The 14,701-nt window shown below is 40.2% G+C and overlaps 1 long non-coding RNA gene across 1 annotated transcript in view; it reads right to left on the reverse strand.

Moving 5' to 3' along the window:
* Nucleotides 1-2,426: 2,426 nt before the first annotated feature.
* Nucleotides 2,427-14,701, reverse strand: part of LOC115067041 — a 14,400-nt gene continuing 2,125 nt past the window's right edge. The window contains exons 2-3 of the long non-coding RNA XR_003846476.1: nucleotides 4,879-4,939; nucleotides 2,427-2,803 (exon numbers count right to left, since the gene is read on the reverse strand). This is a non-coding gene — a long non-coding RNA (uncharacterized LOC115067041). The remainder of the gene's footprint in view (nucleotides 2,804-4,878; nucleotides 4,940-14,701) is intronic.

A 14,701-nucleotide genomic window follows, 5' to 3' on the forward strand; every position in this document is an offset into this window, starting at 1 on the left:
TCACTGCTGCTATTCAGGTTTGGGAGGCGTTAGGCAGATTTGGGAAGGAAAAATGAAACATCAAAAAACCTTGAATGGGAGCCCGAGAGATGGCTCAGCCATTAACAGCACTGGGAGAACTCAGGTTCAGTTCTCAGCACCCACATGGTGGCTAACAACTGTCCCTAACTCCAGTTCCTGAATAAGAGAAAAATAGTTGCAACACTGCTTATATTCATAACGCATAAAACTAAAACTCAATAACAAATAACAACAGTGAAGCAAATGCATAATCCTGTTCAAAAATGAGCAAAGGACGTGAGCTGACATTTCTCCAAACAAATAAGTGGCCAATAAGCACATGGAAATACATTCATCGTCACTAATCATTAGAGAAGTGCAAATTAGAACCGGATCGATGTACCACCTGATACTCATTAGGATGACTATCAGGAAAATAACAACAAAAACAAACCTGAAGTGAACAGATGCTAGTGAGTGTGGAGAAACTGGAATCCTTGTGAGGAACTGGAGAGACTGTGAAATGGTTCAGCCGCAGTGGAAACCAGTAAGGCAATTCCTTCAAGAGTTAAAAATACCAGTGCCCCAGGATGCAGTAGTTCCTCTTGTGGGTATTTTCTCAAAAAACATTGGAAGGAAGGTTCAAATAAAGACTTGCCCATCTGTGTTCATAGCAGCATTATTAACCACAGCGATAAGTGTAAGAAACTGCAGATCCTCCACCCACAGAACACACAAGCAGCGCAGGGTGTGCGTACATACGGTGGATGACTGCGCAGCCTTTGCATACATACAGTGAGTGATAGTGCAGCCAGTGCATACATACGATGGGTGACCGCGCAGCCTTTGCATATATACGATGGACGATCGTGCAGCCTTGAAAGGAAGGAAAAGCTGACCCGTGCTGCAGTGCTGCAACATGGATAAACAAGTATCACAAAAGACAAAAATTACGTTATCTACTGCTATGATTGTTTCTTTTAATGCTCAAATTGTCCCGGATGTGGTTGGTGGGAGCCAGAGCTAGCAGGCTTCTGTGTCCTTTTGCGCTGTCTGCATTGCTCTGAGTGTTTGCTGCAGTCCTGATAGTCCAGGCTTGTCCCACACCTTCCTCAGCAGACCATGTGCCTTCTTGCTTACTGCAACACTGCTTTTCCTCCCTCAAAGAGGACAAATATCAGTGGCCATTGCCACCTGGCACTTTTTTTATGTATGGAGAGAAAGCCAAAACCAAAACAAAACGAACAACAGCAACAACAACCCCCCGTTTTCACGGATCTTCTGAAAATGAGAGAATTAGACCAAGAACGCCCCTTACTGCTCTAGTGCTTTATTGATGTCAGCTCCTTATCCAATCTGTGAAAACACTATAATTTGAAACTTCTAAGTAATTTACCATACTCGCGTGAAGTCATTCTAGCTACAGATATGTTTGAAAATTAAATTTGGTAAAAAAAGAAATTGTGAAGAACAGAGAGGATGATTTTATATGAAATAAAATAGGGATTTTATCTTCTCTGTCTTTATTTCCCTCTACTCTGACTCAAACAGAAACAAAGAGAGGGAAGTGTTACTGAAGGGCAAGGTTGGAGGAATGTCCTCCGAGTACAAGAAGAAGGACTCATGAAGAAGTTTCTAGTTGAACCCAGAAGGACGACAGGGGTTATCTTTGGCAGAAGACCTTGATTGTGTCCTGATGATGTCTGGAAATAAATATTGAAGCTTTGCCATGTTCTTCCTCATTTCAACATTTTTTCTCATAACATTCATGCTGTTTTCAGCACTTGAGTCCTCATACAGAGAAGAAGTAGGTGACACGGAATGCAACAGGGCCAGGCAGTGTCAGTCATTCCCAATAAACGGGTTTTCGGCTCTAACTTAAAGGCCAAAAACTCATGGTGATGGATAAGAGACTCAGGGCTGTGCCCCGGCTCAGCTTCTTATCCTTGGCATGATGGTGAGTCAGACAAAACTCTTCTGAGTTTGTTTCCTCACTGAGAGATGGGACAAATCCCTCTTGCTTGCTGACAACTTAAATGAGTGTATGAAACTTAAATGAGAGAAAGTGTCTGTCTGAAAACAGGGTGCAGTCTGCAACCATTCTGCAATGTGTTCGTCAACTGAGTTTTAATCATAAGGACATGCACCATGGAGATGTCATATTTATGTCTAAGTAGGGGCTGGAGAGATGGCTCAGTGGTTAAGAGCACTGACTGTTCTTACAGAGGACCCGGGTTTGATTCCCAGCACCCACATGGTGGCTACGAACCGTCCTTAACTCCAGTTCTAGTGGAATCCGAAGCCCTCTTCTGACCTGCGCGACATTGCAGGACACGGGTGCACTCACATACATTCAGGCAATACACTCATACACATAAAATAATAAATAAAAATATTTTTTAAAAATACGAATTTTATTTTGGGGCACTTGCAAATTTATGGGAAACTTGCAATGATAATACAGTGAACCCCCATAGACCCCTTGTTCCATGTTAGTTTTCCCTCCTGTCAATCTTATACTCCTCTGGTAAATTTGTTTACATCAAGAAACAAACATGGGTACTACACTGTTAACCCATCCCAGACTTTTGAAAACCTGCCTTCACCAGCATTTTCACTGATTGACTCTGCAGCACCAACATCCACCAGGATGCCTCATTGCGTTTCATCTTCATGTTCCCTGGAGAAGTTTCTCTGCATTTCCTTTTTTTCTCCTGGGTTGACAGATACAGACTTCTACAGGTGTTTAGTAGTGTGGCCCCCAGTCTTCACTGATCCACTGTGGTTAGCCTGGGTTATGGGTCTGGGGGAATAATAACACACACTTTGGTCACATCACATCAGGGATACCTGGAGTCTATACAACGTCACTGGTGACGTTCACCTTGGTCACCTAGGTAAAGTATCTGCTAGGCTACCACTTACACTGAGTCTCTTCCCATACAGCAATCTTTGTGTGAGTCACTCAGTCTAGCCCACCTTCAAGGATCAGACAGAGCAATTTACCCCTGGGAACAGTAGAGAGCAGACAGTAGTAGGCATATGTGTTTGTGTGTGTATGGTATGGGTGCTTATCTATCTATATTCATTGAAATTCTTCTGTCAGGAAACTTGACTTGAGTTTCTATTTTCTGATTATTTCACTTCTGGTAAGAATGAGAAACTTAACCTTTAAGCCAGCTAGCAGAGAGCAGGTGAGGGATGAAGAATCCCCAAACCTAGAAAATCCACCAAGGAGAGATTCTAAGCCTCTTAACTCTGGTGTTCACTCTCATTCCAGACACACCAGTGCAAGAGAACAGAGCTTCTTAATGCAGCAAATCATACTCCTGAGACCCCAGTAGGTGGTGCAGTTGAGCAACAGAGGCTGAACTCACTGGGCCATTGCCTGAATACTAAACTCGTGCGCAGAAGCAACCACCCACTATTTTAATTCTTCCAAGGAAGATACTTTTAAAATGTAAATAAGGAAAAAATAATGTTCGGTTTCTCAAACCTGATCAATATAAAATGATGTATGTGGGTTTCTATATGAATTTCAAAGTCTGAAGACTTTGGGTAAATGTTCATTTTAGTGTTGTTTTTAGTAGACCTTTTGATATTTGATATTTGAATGTGTTCCTACTTTTGAAACAGTAACTTTGGTCAATAAAATGAAGGATTTGAAGATCATTGATGTTTTATATTTTGTATTTCTATGTGGTCCACAAGTCATTTTCAAGAATAATTACTAGAATTGATATAACTAGGTGAGAACTGTTGCATTTTTGGCCTAATGCTATTCAGTGAGGACTTTGGGGATCACATTAATTTGTTTTCTCTACAGGACCCAAAGTGGTTTTATATTTCTCGGTTGCTTCAGATGACCACCTGATCCTTAAATTACAGGGGAGGATGTTTTAGGTGGCTGCTAAACTGGATTGTCAAGATAGGTTCAGAGATAGGAAGGGAAGAAAAAGGCCTAATTAAAGGAAAGAAAAACTACCTTTTGAAGGTTTTACACTCAGATTTCTTGAGTTCAGGTAAACATTCATTTCTACAACTTCTTCTGTGTTTAGTTTTCATTAAAACGTGCCAGAGCATCAAAGAACATTCCTGGGAAAGTTTTTGTCATTTTAATATTAATATTGCAAACTGAATAATACATTGAAATTAGGACACATTCTCATATTTTATATGGCTAGAATTTACCTTTTTTTTCTTCTCGAATTTCTGATCCTGCTGTTCAGCTGTCCAACTGGCTCTCTCCTAAGCACTGGGAATCAAACCCAGGACCTTATGCATGCTGGGCAAGCACTCAATCAACTGAGCTACATCCTCAGCCTGGATTTGTCCCTCTTTTAAAGTGATTATGGAGGATGGGCGAGATGGCTTAGTAGGTAAAAGCAGTTACCCCCAAATCTGAGCTTGAGTCCCAGGACCCAAATGGTAAAGGATAGAACTGACTTCTGCAAGTTGTCTTCTGACCTTCATACATAGGCACCATGTCATGCATGTGTGTGTGCCTATGCATACACATATATACACAAAATTAACAAATATGGCAATATTTTCAAATGATTCATAGAAAACATAGTAGACTGTTAGATAATCATTTTTAGAAGGAAAGTTCACTTAATTCTACATAACAATGCCTCTTACAAGGGTAGATCAAACCTTTTTTTGTAGGTTTGAATGTGTTGTATCATGGCTATCAAATGATTCTAAGATAATAAAAGAGAAGTCTTCCAAATATTAATTGTTGCCTATTTTATTAGTCACTAGTGGTGGACTTTTTACATATGACATCTTATTTAGTCTTTAGCCTGATGAGTAAATATTGTCATCTCTGTTCTGCCAATAAGTAAATTTAATTTTAGTTACAGTTAAATCACTTACCTAAAATCAGAAGCCAGTGAGTGAATATTGGACATTTTGTTAGATCAAATCAAGATCAAACCTGTTGTGGGAGCAGGAAGTGATTATGTTATCTTTTACCCTTCTGTTATCTTTGTTGTATTTTAACAACCCCTCAAACCCTAGAAAATCATGTGTACAAAAATTCTTTTCAATATTATATATTTTAAAAAGTAATTAGATTTAGGTTTATGGCACTATGTTATATTTTGTGTTATGATTTTAGTATGTTCCTGGCAAACCAATCTTATCTGGAGTTTCTTAGAAGAATACATAGGATTTTAATGTAGATTTGAATGTGCTGGAAGTTTTTACTGTATGAACTAAGATCAAAGATGGCATAAGAGAAATCCTGCAGAAACTGACTAGGAGGGAAAAGTAATTTAAAACTCACTGCCTGGATCAAGAACTTGAAGAAACATTAAGAAAAAGATTGTTTTAGTTCTATAGGACTGAATAGTACTAAATACTACAATGTCATAATTGTTATGGCTTTAAAAATAAAAATGCTATTTTTATTTATGCAATGGAGGGAAAGACAGTCAATAGCAAAATGGTGTGTTCCTGTGTTGTATAGCAGATTACTCCAAATTGAAACATTCTCCCCAGGAGGGAGAGGGAGCCCCATGGGATTCAGGAATTAAACTGAATTTCACAAGCTCAGAACTGGCAAGATTCTTGAAGGCCCTTCCCCCGGTTTTCTAGAAGGTATAAACAGGTGCCAGGGGAAGCAATTCTAATCAGCTTAGCTGCAGAGAGGGAATTCTCAGACCTGTGGAGCTGTCTGCAAGCTGTACAGAGAGATTCACGGTTGCGGGTTTTGTGAGTTGTCCCCCATGTTGGGGTGGGCTTTTCAGTGATACAGCTGCTTTTGAGTCATTCTTGATTTCGTAAGTGACCCCACATTTATATTCCTGTTAGTAACCCCAATAAAAACTCATTGGTTCACCAAGTTGTACTTTGATTCAGTTGTTACTCTGTTGTGGGCTCCCTTTCTGGGGTGAATAGATGTGTGTGTTTCATCTCCAGGAACAGTCCCTCTTACAACAGCCTGCACTTTTATCCCTCTTGGTGTTTGTTGTACCTTTACTATTTCTACAAATGATTTTACTGGCATACTATGACTAGAATCTTCTGATAGCAGCCTGTGTGGCTATCAGGGATCACTTTGTCAGTCTTATTACACAGTCTCATGCCTTAGACTGAAAATTTGTATTTCTTCAGAGTCCATGTGTTGATAACTAACCTTCAAAGCACTGGCATTTGGAAGTAGGTCCTTTAGGAGATGACCAGACTAGGAGGGGAATGATCTCAAGATCCAGGATAGTGCCCTTACTGAAAAAGAAAAGGATGTAGCGAGCTCCCTTGCCCCTTCTGCCATGTGGGGACATAGCACCAGAAGATAAAAGAAAAGCTAGCAGACTCCTTTCCTCTACCAGAAGAGGTGAGCAGAGAGAACACGGTTGTCTGTAAGCCAGGAAGCTGGTCTCACCAGACTCAGAGTCTGCTGGTGCATTTATTGTGAACTTTCCACCCACCAAAACCATGAGAAAGAAATTTCTGTTGTTTACAAGTTACCTCATTCTTAAATTTTGTTACAACAGCCTAAGTGGACCGAGGTAGGCATTCTGCTGAATTTGGAGGAGAAAAAAAAAAAATCTGAATTCTTATTTGACAGTGTTACTTGTCCAAGGTCAAGTAGCAATTTGACAGCTAAATCAAGCCCAGAACTGGGTGTTCCCGACTTGTAACTGAGCTTAAATCTCACACTGGATCTTGTTTTTGTCCCCCCCTCCTCTTCTTTATACTCAAAAATCCAAGTTAGAGGTCATCAATCAAACATCAGATGTTTACTTTCTGTCTCTTCTATTTTACTAGACTCTAAGTTTTGAATCAACAAATCAAGTTGTGCCTCTCTTCAATGTACCATAACTCTTGTCTGTGTTACATTCATGTTCAAATAAGACCAATGATGTTTTCCCAACCATAGCAGATGATACACGAACATGTAACAATTTAGTAGTAAGCATAATATGTATAATTTCAGATTGAGCATCATGACCAAATGAACAGCCTACAGAAGTTAAAACAAAGACAAAAGAATGAAAACAATGACAGGGAGTTTATAGCAGAGGAGCTTGGACTTCCTTGGTTTACAACGTATCTGTTCTAAACCATACTTGCACCCATGTTAATTTGCATGCTAATTATTACCAGAAAAGTCAAAGTTAAGCTGTAAAGTACCTTTCTACCTAGAGGAAACACTCTAAAAGGTCCAGTCTCTTTGCTGCACTTTTGCCACTAGGAGGCTTCTGGTACCAAGAAACAAGTACATTACATTCTAGGAAAATCACATGCAAATCCAAGTGCTAACATTCAAGTCCTCACTACTAACTAAAATGAATAGACTTGAGCATCTCATCTCAGGCAAGGGATTGGATACGATGGTGAGTAATGTCATTAGGTAAAGACATTGAGTAGCCGAAGTAGATTACAAGTAACATCTGGGTCAAAATGAGTTTAAGATCCAGACTCTGAAGTTTGACTCTTTGTATGATATTCTCTGCCTGAACATTGTGCATTTTGATTATGATTGTCAGAAGTTGGTTCTAAATCTTTAGGAAGAGGTAAGTATACATCTTCTGTCTTAAATAGCCATTACGAGGATTTTCTATTTTAATATTTTGTCTTAGGATGTATCTGTAAGATGAGATAAGGTATATGCCAAATAGATGAGATGCTGCTGTTTGTAAAGAAGTATCTTTTGGAATATGGTGCTTTGTGTGTGTGTGTGTGTGTGTGTGTGTGTGTGTGTGTGTGTGTTTGTGTTAGTCTCTCACTGAATGTGAAGCTCACTAACTGGCTAGACAATGTGACCAGCAAAGCCCCAGGGATTCTCCTGTCTCTGTTCCTCCTGCTCCATCCCCGTGTTGGGAACACAGTCATATACCACTGTGCCTGGCTTTCACATGGGTGTTGGGGATCCAAACTCAGTTCTTCATGTTTGTACAGCAATCACTTTACCCATTGAGCCATCTCTCTAGCCCAGAATATAGTCTTGTAATATTTTTTAAACAAGTTTGTGTTTTTAAAAAACAACCTGATGTGTAGTCAGTTAATCTCCGAGGAAGGCACATTCAAATCTTTCAGCATAAGAAATGTTTCCTTGGCTGGGCGTGGTGGCGCACGCCTGTAGTCCCAGCACTTGGGAGGCAAAGGCAGGAAGATCTTTGTGAGTCCAAGGCCAGCCTGGTCTACATAGTGAGTTCAGGTCAAGCTGGGGCTACAAGGAGACCCTATCTCAAAAAGACCCAAAAAAAATTAATTAAAAAATTAAAAATTTAGCCCGGTATGATGGTGTTGTTTCCTTAACTGAGATGAAGTGGAGGAAGAGACTCACATGGTATTTTTGTCCCTGGCCCCCCACAATGATAAGTATGAACAACATGGAGAAAAATGGGGAAAACTGAAATGCTCAGAAAATAGAATGGAGACTTCATCTTCCAAGGGCAGCTTGGGAGAGAACTGCAAGAATTTATGAAGGGGCGACTGACAGAGATGGACCAGCCAGGTGTTTACAAGGGCAGCAGACAGCTCCCAAATAAGTATGTGACAGTCTACAGAGAGGGCTTGTAGGTCTATGAGGCCCCATGTGGTGCATGATGATAAGGAAACAGTGTTCTCTAGGCTCTGGAACTCATTCCTATGAACTCACAGCAATGGCGTTAGCATGCACAAGACCCATGCAAACTCAATCAGACAAAAACCAGCATAGAGCTGGGGAAATGGACAGGAGGCTCCAACTTTAGCTGAGGGACTATTGACAGCTGATCATTGCTAGGTGAGGGGGATATTTTTTAAGGGGGTGATGCTAGATAGGCTGACCAGGCTCCTGTGGATGAATGCACACTGAGAGACAGCTGGGTATACAAACCTGACTCATGTCTTAACATATTATAAAATGTGTGAAGTCGTGTGGGCTGACTGTGGTGGGATGCGTATAGGGGAGGGAGGGGGTCTTAATATGAATAAGATATATTGATGCATTTTATGAAATGCACAAAAATTCAATAAAAAATATACATTGAAATAAAACAAGGTGTTAGAGTGTGAACTTCTCTGTCATTATTTTCTTAAACTATTCCCTCCTGTGGTCTCTTCCTGCAAGATAAACAGGAAGTCTTTTCCCACTTGCAAGTCAGTGTGAAAACTCTAGAATGAGACATACCTGAGACCCACAGCTCAATGAGAAGGGTTTCTCCAAGGAACAGACAGAAATGTAGGCACCTGCCTCTACAGAGGTTTGAGCTATGGATGGATCCCAAAGACACCAAAATAAAACAAGAAATTTGGGGCTCCTTTCACTCTCTCTGTTTTCTGTCCCTTCTTTTTGTGTCTGCTTCCTCTTTTCTGCCCTGGTGTCTGCTGACACCAGGGCTGCTGTATCCTGCTCTCAACTCCATTTTTATCCTTGTATCGTTTGTTTCCCATCACCTTGCTGGAGCTTTTTAGCTTTTACCATATAGAGATATCAATCTCCAAAGATATAACTAGTTAAATACCATTCCTTCCCATCTGCTCATTCACTCTAGTTAGCAAGACAACCAAGGACAATCTGGCTCCCTTCTTTTCTCCATGACTGTAAGTACTACCCTGGTATTCCCAGCATACTGGTTGTGGTGGTTTGAATGAGAATGTCCCCCATAGGCTCCAAGTATTTGAACATTTGTTCCCAGTTGGTGGCACTGCTCTGGGAGATCTTAGAGGATGTGGCCATGCTTGAGGAACCATGTCACTGGGAGTGGGCTTAGAGAATTCTTAAGCCTTGTCAGATCTGCAGTCACTCTCTGCTCCCTGTGCTTGCTTAAAGATGTGAAAGCTTGGCTTCTGTTCCTACTCCAGTCACGTCTGTTGCCATGCTTCTCCACCATGATGGACTTTTGCCCTTTGGAACTGTAAGCTAAATAAACTCTTCCTTTTAAAAGTTCCTTTGGTCATGTTGTTTTTATCACGGCAACAGAAGATTAAAATACACTGGCCATACAAAAAAGTAATAGTTAAATATGCTAACATTCATTTTGTGATCATTGTTATTGGATCTCTGAAGGGCAACAACAAATTGTAATCTTCCTCATGTGAAATCTGCAAATTGAAGCGGGGAATGGTGATAGGCAGAGATCGAAGTATCATCTATCTTACTGGTGGTAGTGACTTGAGACCTGTTACTTCATAAGGGGCAAATAGGCCTGTGATCTGAACCCCAAGCAGAACAGACCTGTCCACTCATCTCAGTCTCAGCAGGGTGATCAGGGCAGGACTCCTGGGTACATAGAGGCATCTGCTGGTGTGGGAAATCCACCAGATACTGGTGGTGCCTCACCCAATTGTCTAATCGCTCCAGGTGACTGGCTTGAGTGGCAGGGTCAGGATTTGGAGGAAAACTCTCACTTGAGGAAATTGGAGGATTAGGAAGAACTCTCCCATTTCATTATAACTATAATAGGAAACTTTGTACCTTAGTTCTCTTAGGAATTAGATCAAGCTAAACATTTTCCATTTTAGCTTTCTTTTGTTAGATCAGCCTATTAACATACTAAGTGCATACAATGTTCTTTATTGTATCAATGGAGAGAATTAAGATTTCAAAATGCCAGAGAAACAAAACTTCATAAATTCTCAGAAGTTATAGTTGATTGATAGTATATATTATTATCCATAAAAAATAATTCTTGGGGGCTGAAGAGATGGCTCAGTGGTTAAGAGCACTGGCTATTCTTGCAGAAGACCCAGGTCCGAATCCCAGCACCCACATGGCAGCTAACAACCATCTATAACTCCAGTTCCAAGGGATCTGATGTCCTCTTCTGTCCTTTGGGAGCACTGTATGACATGGATGCACTTACATACATGTAGGCATAAAACTCATACACATAAAATAAAAATAAATAAATAATTCTTGAAGGTAGAGGTGGCTGTGTACCTGTTATCTTAGAACTTGGAAGGCTGAGGCTAGAGGGTGGTTGTGAGTTCAAGGCCAACTTAAGATATATAACAATACCCTACCTCAAAATACAAGAAAAAATTCGTATCTCTGTCTACAGTATCCACAATATTCACCTTTTAACATACTATGGGAAAAATGAAAACAAAACAAAAAACATGGGAAACTCCTGAGATGATTTTTTTTGATGCTAGAAGAAAAAAGAACAATAATTCAAAAGCAACACAGGCACAGCACTGACTCAGTATTAAACCTAACTATGTACTGCTGTAAAATGCATACTGGGCCACGTAGCTAAAAATATGTATCATGGTCATTTTCCATTTTGACAGCTCAGTGTGAAGCCTTTATTATATTAAATGTGATTTAACACTTCACATTTTTCAACTTATGAACAAATTACTGATTTAAAATTTGTGTGCTACTTTAACGTGTAAAGGAATAATATATAGAAATTACATGACATTTTAGATTTCCAAGGTAATTTGCAAACTTTAAATGAATGATGCAGGCAGTACCACTGGGAGTGGGTCATAGCCGGAACACGATTGCCATGAGTTCCTGAGGAGTACAGTCATACAAATCACTATGTTTAGAAATTGCACAGAACTGGACAAATGCAACTTCTGTGGGGTGGGGTGACTTGAGTCTATCAAAACATTAAAGGAAATTCATAGGAAATGGAATGGACCAGTATAATAGAAAGTTGTCTTAGTTATGAGGATCTATATAGATACTGTGAAAGGAAAAGGTTATTTTGGAATGAACAAAAGGAAGGACTTACATGAGCTCAAACTACCTATTTTGAATCTTGTTCACTCCTTTGGTACTTAAAGCCATGGCTGCAGGTTTTCAGGCGTGGAGCAGCTAGGGAAATCCCACAGCATCTGTTCAGGAATACATGGTGCGTGTCCTCATCTGGGAGCAGTTAGGGACATTTCACTTCCCTGGTCCAGTTAGCACTGCTCTATGAGTCTCTTTGGAATCTCCTGTCTTCATGCACATCTCTCACTGTCTGTACTTTAGGGAAAACTTTTTGTATCAGATAACTTTACAGTGCTGAGAATGCCTGTCTCTGAATAGTTCAAAGGCTTAACTGTTATAAACGGTTTTCATAGCTGTTCCTGTTTCTATTGCCACATTTTAAGGAGAAGTCTGTCTTTCCAATACATGCTGCAGACAGCGAACAACATACCTTCACCACTGGCCTGAGAACTCATCTGTACTCTGTACTGCTCTGTCCTTTGCTGTGGTCTAAGTCTCAGTGCTCGGTGTCTAATCCACTTTGCTCTGGTGTTGCCGGTTTGGCTGAAAGAACAGTTACTAACAGTGACCTAGCCAGCAAAGTGTTATTGGTCTCCTTGAGGAAGTCCAACATAAGTCAAGAATCCAATGAAGGCTTCAAAAATTCTAACTCCTCTCTACATTCTGCACCCTCATTCTCAGTGTGGTGTATTTCATCACCTCTGGCTAAAATGTGGGTGCTGTGTGATAAGATGTCATCACTTCTATTCTCTGTATTAGAAAAGATAAAACAAGTGTGATGTTCCACACCATCACTGGTCAATCTGTGGCATGACCTGTCAGGCTTCAGTGCAGGCTGGAAATGGAGATTTTCTCTTTCATTGCTTCACAGGAGAGAAGGGTGGAGAAGGGAGTAGGAAATGGCACTGTGCCAGCTAGGCTGTAGTAACAGTGCTGGCCACACATGTGGACTATGTTTCTGCTCCCTGTGCTTTACCAGTACTCTTCTGACTTCACATAGCATGCCTCATTTGTTTAAAAGAAAATACCCACTGGACATGGTAGCCCATGCATTTAGTCCCAGCACTTGGGAAGCAGAGGCAGACAGATCTCTGTGAGATCAAGGCCAGTCTGGTCTGGTCTGAAAATGAGTTTCAGGCCAGCTGGGGCTACAAGGAGATCCTGTCTCAAAAATACCAAAAAAGAAAAAAGAAAAAAAAAAAAAAGAAAAGAAAAAAAAAGGAAATATTCACTTAGTGGGTTGAACTAGAACAAGGGTGATAGGGCAATAATCACAATGACATTGATTTATTCACTAATTCCTCAGTTCAGTTATTGAGGATCTCCCCACCATTGCCAACCACTAAGATACTATGTTTACTAATGTGCATTTCCTATTATTGAGCATATAGATTAACTATACAGTGCTTTATCAATAACGATTGCTTTCAGTTACTGGAAGAACAAAACTTCAATTCACAGTGACTTAAACCATACTAACACTTTGTTATTTATTTAAAATATTCATGAGGAATGGGGAATGGTGGCACTTGTCTGTAATTCCAGTAGAAAGAAAATTCAAAAGGAGATGAAGAGCTGACAATGTCAGAGAGCTGGGGTTATGTCTCTGTGACCTTCCCCCCACCCTCTCCATGATTACAATATGGCTGCCATAACTACAAACATTTCATCTTTCAAGATCTGGAGCAAGGACAATCAGGAGGGTGGGAGAAATGTGTTCTCCTGTCTCCTTACTTTATCAAAAGACAGTTCTCCCAAGAGACCTCCTTAGTAGACTTATTGGCTAGAAGGGAGTCAAGTGACCACCATTAGCTTTAAGGGAAGCTAGAAAACAATTTGTTGAACAAAGGAGGCAGGATTGGGAATGAATATTGGATAGGCAACCAAAAGTGTTGCCATGAACGCCTACAGCCTCCCTTATATTTTTACTTTCACGATCTCCTCTTAGGACCGAACAGGACTACTATCCAAACACTCTGTACTTAAACCTGGAATAGGAGGTACAAGCATCATCTGCTGTGTGGGAACTTCTGGCTGTGAATTAAGGATCCTTTGAAGGTGTGAATTTAATGCAAGGGTTTCAAAAGATATTATAATGGGTACTGCTTATGAAGTATGCATACCAGAATGCAAAGTGTAATTCAGAAGATTTTATAGTCTGGGAAGATAATTATGTGGTGGAATGTAAAAAGGAATCTAAGAGTCCAGATTCTAGGCTAGCTTTGAGTGAGATACTACAAGGATTCTGAGCCTGTTTCCTCATCTGAGAGTCATGTGCTAGAACAAGATTAGATGATCCTTACCTGCCTTCTGAATGTAAAAGCACTTAAATAATCATCAAGTTGAAAGTCAGAAATATTAGAAGTTATTTATTTCTAGCTGGGTTTAGAAATGAGGTTAACAGGCTTAGACAGGTTACTGTTGTCTAAATTCACTTGTTTGAGCTGGAGAGTTGAGTCCCAGGAAATATAGTACACAGTGATTCCACAAATAGTTGATATTTCTGATAGAACTTTAAAAAATTGAACTCTCATTTCATAAATTTTCATCTGAGTCAAATCTCTGATGACATTTACTCAATAGAAGGCAAATAATGAGATTTTGTTAAAGTCCATGTTTTAACTATATGCTTTTGGATAAATAACGTGCTTCTCTGTAAAATTATATAGCTTTTCTTTTTTTTTTGAGGATTAGATAAATCCATCTGTTTAGTGTGTACTAACACACAGCAACAATTCAATCTGCGGCAAGTCTGATTACCACTAATGTCTCCCTAAGACATTCATGTCAAGTGTCTCTAAGCTTGAGAAAACGTCCCAGTCCCAGACCAAGTTCCCCAGTGGGGCATATGTGTATATGTGGGAGGTGGGGACGAGTCTGGATGCCACTATATAATTTTGTCTGTGCTCGTATCTGCTAGCTCTACATTAGGTAGATAGGAAGGCACTGTAATCGTCAAGGGGGTGGTGCCAAGCTGGAAGTCAGACCAGTCATTATACTGCCATGAGTTCAGTAACTGGTGATTTGCACAAGAAGAAT

The sequence above is a fragment of the Nannospalax galili genome, unplaced genomic scaffold (genome assembly GCF_000622305.1).
Source record: "Nannospalax galili isolate Female #2095 unplaced genomic scaffold, S.galili_v1.0 scaffold264, whole genome shotgun sequence".
Lineage (NCBI taxonomy): Eukaryota > Metazoa > Chordata > Mammalia > Rodentia > Spalacidae > Nannospalax > Nannospalax galili.